Raw genomic sequence first — 6,911 nt, forward strand, 5'->3', positions numbered from 1 at the left:
GGTTCTTCTGTGAACCTCTGCTACATTTTATTTAAATTCTGTTTGAATGCTTATTGCTTCTGATTTACTTTCTGCTCAACCATTTACTGCAATTTACATCTTCTTTGATTAGATCCTGCAATCCCATTCCTCAATTCCCTTTTACTTTCTAGCAATTTATCTTTCTTGCCATTTAAGTTACTGCAATTTAAATTTCTTGCACTTTAAGTTTCAGTCATTTACTTTCTTGCTCTTTAAGATTCTGCACATTTACAATTCTGTTCTTCAATTTACTGCACTTCTCCCTTTCCCCTTTACATTTACTGTCATTTACTTTCTGTTAAACACAAATCACTCAACCAAAACTTGATTCGCTTGACTAAATCACCCACTAAACTAAAATTGCTCAATCCTTCAATCCCTGTGGGATCGACCTCACTCTTGTGAGTTATTATTACTTGATGCGACCCGGTACACTTGCCGGTGAGTTTTGTGTTGGATCATTTTCCACACATCACTCATCATCAAGAAGTCCATGAGATGCCTCAAGGGATGCATTTTCCTCCAAATAACTATTGGGAACAACTCAACACTTCTCTAGAAGGATTGAGTCATAACATGAACCAATTAAGGGTGGAATACCAAGAGCACTCCATCATTCTCAATGAGATTAGAGAAGATTAAAGAGCTACGAGTGAGGAGCAACAAAAGCAAGGAAGAGACATAGAGGAGCTCAAAGACACCATTGGTCCTTCAAGAAGAAGGCGCCACCCTCACTAAGGTGGACTCATTTCTTAACTTCCTTGTTTTTATCTCTCTGTTTTTCAGTTTTATGCTATATGTTTATCTATGTTTTATGTCTTTGTGACATGATCATTAGTATTTAGTAACTATGTCTTAAGGCTATGAATAATTCCATGAATCCTTCACCTTTCTTAAATGAAAATATGTTTTTAATACAAAAGAACAAGAAGTACATGAGTTTCAAATTCATCCTTGAAATTAGTTTAATTATATTGATGTGGTGACAATACCTTTTGTTTTCTGAATGAATGCTTAAACAGTGCATATTTTTTATCCTGTTGTTTATGAATGTTAAAATTGTTGGCTCTTGAAATAATGATGAACAAAGAGAAATGTTATTGATAATCTGAAAAATCATGAAATTAATTTTAAAGCAAGAAAAAGCAGTGAAAAAGAAGAAGCTTGCAAAAAAAAAAGAAAGATAATGGCGAAAAAAAGGCAAGCAGAAAAAGCCAATAGCCCTTAAAACCAAAAGGCAAGGGTAAAAAGGATCCAAGACTTTGAGCATCAATGGATAGGAGGGCCCAAGGAAATAAAATCTAGGCCTAAGTGGCTAAATCAAGCTGTCTCTAACCATGTACTTGTGTCATGAAGGTCCAAGTGAAAAGCTTGAGACTGAGTGGTTAAAGTCGTGATCCAAAGCAAAAAAAAAGTGTGCTTAAGAGCTCTGGACACCTCTAACTGTGGACTTTAGCAAAGCTGAGTCACAATCTGAAAAGGTTCACCCAGTCATGTGTCTGTGGCATTTATGTATCTGGTGGTAATACTGGAAAACAAATTGCTTAGTGCCACGGCCAAAACTCATAAAAGTAGCTATATTCAAAGATCAACATACTTAACTAGGAAAATCAATAACACTATCTGAACTCTGAGTTCCTATGGATGCCAATCATTCTAAACTTATAAAGGATAAAGGGAGATGCCAAAATTGTTCAGAAGCAAAAAGCTACAAGTCCCGCTCATCTAATTAGAACTAATATTCATTGATGTTTTCGGATTTATAGTATATTCTCTTCTTTTTATCCTATTTGATTTTCAGTTGCTTGGGGACAAGCAACAATTTAAGTTTGGTGTTGTGATGAGCGGATAATTTTTACGCTTTTTAGCATTGTTTTTAGGTAGTTTTTAGTAGGATCTAGCTACTTTCAGGGATGTTTTAATTAGTTTTTATGCAAAATTCACATTTCTATACTTTACTATGAGTTTGTGTATTTTTCTGTGATTTCAAGTATTTTCTGGATGAAATTGAGGGACCTGAGCAAAAATCTGATAGGAGGCTGAAAAAGGACTACAGATGTTGTTGGATTCTGACCTCTCTGCACTCGAAATATATTTCCTGGAGCTACAGAACTCCAAATAGCGCGCTCTTAACTGAATTGGAAAGTAGACATCCAGGGCTTTCCAGCAATATATAATAATCCATACTTTATTCGGGTTTAGACGACACAAACTGGCGTTCAATGCAGTTCTATGCTGCATTCTGGAGTAAAACGCCAGAAACACATCACAAACCAGAGTTAAACACCAAAAAACACGTTACAACTTGGCGTTTAACCCCATGAGGAGCCTTTGCACGTGTAAAGCTAATGCTCAGCCCAAGCACACACCAAAGTGGGCCCCGAAAGTAGATTTTTGCACTTAGACTTATTTCTGTAAACCCTACTAGCTAGTCTAATATAAATAGAACATTTTACTATTGTATTGGGAGTCTCTCTTAGACCATTGTTCCTTTTCCCTATTTTTGAATTCATATGCCATTTGGGGAGGCTGGCCATTCGGCCATGCCTGGAGTTTTTACAGACCATAGATTAAGGTGTGGAGTTCTTCTGTTCCTCGAGTATTAATGCAAAGTACTATTGTTCTTCTATTCAATTCATGCTTATTCTTGTTCTAAGATATTCGCTGCACTTCAACATGATGAATCTGATGATCCGTGACACTCATCATCATTCTCACATATGAACGCGTGACTGACAACCACTTCCATTCTACCTTAGATCGAGCGTATATCTCTTAGCCTCCATTCCGAAAGATCGGAATCTTCGTGGTATAAGCTAGAATTATTGGCAGCCATTCCTGAGATCCGGAAAGTCTAAACCTTGTCTGTGGTATTCTGGGTATGATCTAGAAAGGGATGACTGTGACGAGCTTCAAACTCGCGAGTGTTGGGCATAGTGACAGACGCAAAAGGATCACTGGATTCTATTCCAACATGATCGAGAACCGACAGATGATTAGCCGTGCGGTGACAGCGCATTTGGACCATTTTCACTGAGAGGACGGGAGGTAGCCATTGACGCCGGTGAAACCCGAACATACAGCTTGCCATAGAAAGGAGTAAGAGTGATTGGATAAAAGCAGTAGGAAAGCAGATATTCAAAAAGAACACACTATCTTCATGCGCTTATCTGAAATTCCCACTAATGAATTAAATAAGTATCTCTATCTCTATTTTATGCTTTATTTATCTTTATATTCAAAAACCATTATAACCATTAGAATCCGCCTGACTGAGATTTACAAGATGACCATAGCTTGCTTCATACCAACAATCTCCGTGGGATCGACCCTTACTCACGTAAGGTTTATTACTTGGACGACCCAGTGCACTTGCTGGTTAGTTGTGTGAAGTTATGAAGAAGGGTGATATTACAATTGTGCGTACCAAGTTGTTGGCACCATTGAGATTACAAATTCGTGCACCAGGGGGTTCATCCACCCAAGTCTCATTACCAAATAACTTGGCATTCAGCTTCATGATTGCTCCAAGGTACTTAGCAACTTGCTCTTTAGTAATATCTTTATCCTCTTCAGAGGAAGAATACTCATCAGAGCTCATGAATGGCAGAAGGAGGTTCAATGGAATCTCTATGGTCTCTGTATGAGCCTCAGATTCCTTTGGTTCCTCAAAGGGGAACTCCTTTTTATCCAGAGGATGCCCCATGAGGTTTTTCTCACTGGGAATCACGTCCTACTCACTCTCTCCAGGTTCGGCCATATTGGTCATGGTTATGGCCTTGCACTTTCTCTTGGGATTTTCTTCTATATTGCTTGGGAGAGTGCTAGGAGGAGTTTCAGTAACCTTTTTACTCAGCTGACACACTTGTGCCTCCAAATTTCTAATAGAGGACCTTGTTTCATTTATAAAACTTAGTGTGTTTTTAGATAGATCAGAGACTATGGTTGCTAAGCCAGAACAGCTCTGCTCAGAAAACTCTGTTTGTTGCTGAGAAGATGATGGAAAAGGCTTGGTATTGCTAAACCTATTTCTTCCACCATTATTATTGTTGAAGCCTTGTTGAGGCTTCTGTTGGTCCTTCCATGAGAGATTTGGGTGATTTCTCCATGAAGGATTATAGGTGTTTCCATAGGGTTCTCCCATGTAGTTCACCTCTTCCATTGCAGGGTTCTCAGGATCATAAGCTTCTTCTTCAGAAGATGCTTCTTTATTACTGCTGGATGCAGCTTGCAATCCAGTTAGATTCTGAGAAATCATATTGACTTGCTGAGTCAATAATTTATTCTGAGCCAATATGGCATTCAAAGTATCAATCTCAAGAACTCTTTTCTTCTGAGTTGTCTCATTGTTCACAGAATTTCTTTTAGAAGTGTACATGAACTGGTTATTTGCAACCATTTCAATAAGTTCCTGAGCTTCTGCAGGCATTTTCTTCAGATGAATAGATCCACCTGCAGAATGGTCCAATGACATCTTGGATAACTCAGACAAACCATCATAGAAGATACCTATAATGCTCCATTCTGATAGCATGTCAGAAGGACACCTTCTGATCAATTACTTGTATCTTTCCCAAGCATCATAGAGGGATTCACCTTCCTTCTGTTTGAAGGTTTGAACTTCCACTCTAAGCTTACTCATCTTTTGAGGTGGAAAAAATTTAGCCAATAAGGCATTGACTAGCTTTTTCCAAGAGTTCAGGCTGTCTCTAGGTTGTGAGTTCAACCATGTACTAGCTCTGTCTCTTACAGCAAAAGGGAAAAGCATAAGTCTGTAGACCTCGGGATCAACTCCATTGGTCATAACAGTGTCACAGATTTGCAAGAATTTAGCCAAGAACTGATAAGGATCTTCCAATGGAAGTCCATGAAACTTGCAATTCTGTTGCATCAGAGAAACTAATTGAGGCTTAAGCTCAAAGTTGTTTGCTCCAATCGCAGGAATTGAGATGCTTCTTCCATAGAAGTTGGAAGTTGGTGCAGTAAAGTCACCAAGCACCTTCCTTGCATTGTTGTTGGTGGATTCGGCCGTGTCTGTTTTATGTTCTTCCTTTTTGAAAATTTCTGTCAGGTCCTCTTTAGAGTATTGTGCTTTACCTACTCTTAGCTTCCTCTTCAGAGTCTTTTCAGGTTCAGGATTAGCTTCAAGAAGAATGCCTTTATCTTTGTTCCTGCTCATATAAAAGAGAAGAAAACAAAGAAAGTATGGAATCCTCTATGTCATATCATAGAGATTCCTTGATGTGTGAGAGGAAAAGAATAATAGAAGGATGAGGTAGAGAGAAGAATTCGAACTTATAGAGAGGGAGGGGGTCCGAATTATTAAAGAAGGATAAGTGTTAGTGATTAAATAGAAAGAGATGGGAGAGAAAGAATTTTCGAAAAAAATTTTTGAAATAAAAAGATATTAGAATTTAAAATAATTAGTTAATCAAAAAGAATTTTGAAAAAGAGGTTAGTGACCTTCGAAAATTAGAGGTGAGAGAAGTAGTTAGGTGGTTTTGAAATAGATAAGAGGTAATAAATTTTGAAAAGATAAGAAGTTAGAAAGAGATTTTGAAATTAGAATTTAAAAAGATGTGATTTGAAAAAGATATGATTTAAAAAGATATGATTGAAAAACAATTTAAAAAAGATTTGATTTTTAAAATTGATGACTTGACTAAAAAGAAATTAAAAGATATGATTCTAAAATTCAAATATTGAACCTTTCTTAACAAGAAAGTAACAAACTTGAAATTTTTGAATCACAACGTTAATTGTTAGCAAGGATTTTCGAAAATATTAAAAGAGAAATGAAAAATATTTGATTTTGAAAAAGATATGATTAATAATAGAGGATATGAAAAAGATAAGATTTTGAAAAATTAGTTTTAAAACTTGAAAATTTGAAAAAGATTTGAATTGAAAACAAAATTACCTCCCTGGTGTTATCCTGGCATTAAACGCCCATAATGGTATCCATTCTAGTGTTTAACGCCCACTTGGCTACCTTCTTGGGCGTTAAACGCCCAGCCAGGTACCCTGGCTGGCGTTTAAACACCAGAAATCCTTCCTTACTGGGCGTTTTGAACGCCCAGCTTTTTCTCTGTGATTCGTCTACTGTATGTTCTGAATCTTCAATTCTCTTTATTATTGACTTGAAAAGATATATTTTTGAATTTTTTTGAATTTTTAACGATGAGAGAGAAAAACAACAGAATGAAATTAAACGTGAAAAACTCGTATCAAAACAAGGAATGCATGCAAGAACACTTTGAATGTCAAGATGAACATCAAGAATACTATGAAGATCATGATGAACATCAAGAATACTCATGCAAGACACCAAACTTAGAAATTTTCATACTAGAGACACTAACAATTTGAGAATGCACATGAAAAACAACAAAAGACACAAAACAAGAGAGTTTAAAGATCAGACAAAGAAAATCATCAAGAACAACATGAAGATCAATGAAGAACACAATGCATATATTTTCGAAAAATGAAAGAAAAATAGAAACATGAAATAGACACCAAACTTAAAATTTAACACTAGACTCAAACAAGAAACACAATTTTTTTTGTTTTTTGATTTTATGAATCTTTTGTATTTTTTTTTTTTTTTCGAAAATTATTTTGAGAAAGAGAATAAAGAAACTCAAAATAAAATAAAAAAAGAAAATTACCTAATCTGAGCAACAAGATGAACCGTCAGTTGTCCAAACTCGAACAATCCCCGAAAACAGCGCCAAAAACTTGGTACAACGAATCGTGATTCTTACACTTCTTCACAACTCCGTGCAGCTGACCAGCAAGTGCACTGGGTAGTCCAAGTAATACCTTACGTGAGTAAGGGTCGATCCCACGGAGATTGTCGGCTTGAAGCAAGCTATAGTCATCTTGTA

At 36.5% G+C, this 6,911-nt stretch overlaps 1 non-coding gene across 1 annotated transcript; it reads left to right on the top strand.

Annotated features, from left to right (window-relative positions):
• The first annotated feature begins 4,553 nt into the window (after window positions 1-4,553).
• On the top strand, window positions 4,554-4,657 carry LOC127739814 (small nucleolar RNA R71). The gene has a single exon (XR_008000556.1). It is a non-coding gene; the product is annotated as a small nucleolar RNA R71 (small nucleolar RNA).
• The last annotated feature ends 2,254 nt before the right edge of the window (window positions 4,658-6,911 follow it).

Source organism: Arachis duranensis, chromosome 6 (genome assembly GCF_000817695.3).
Source record: "Arachis duranensis cultivar V14167 chromosome 6, aradu.V14167.gnm2.J7QH, whole genome shotgun sequence".
Lineage (NCBI taxonomy): Eukaryota > Viridiplantae > Streptophyta > Magnoliopsida > Fabales > Fabaceae > Arachis > Arachis duranensis.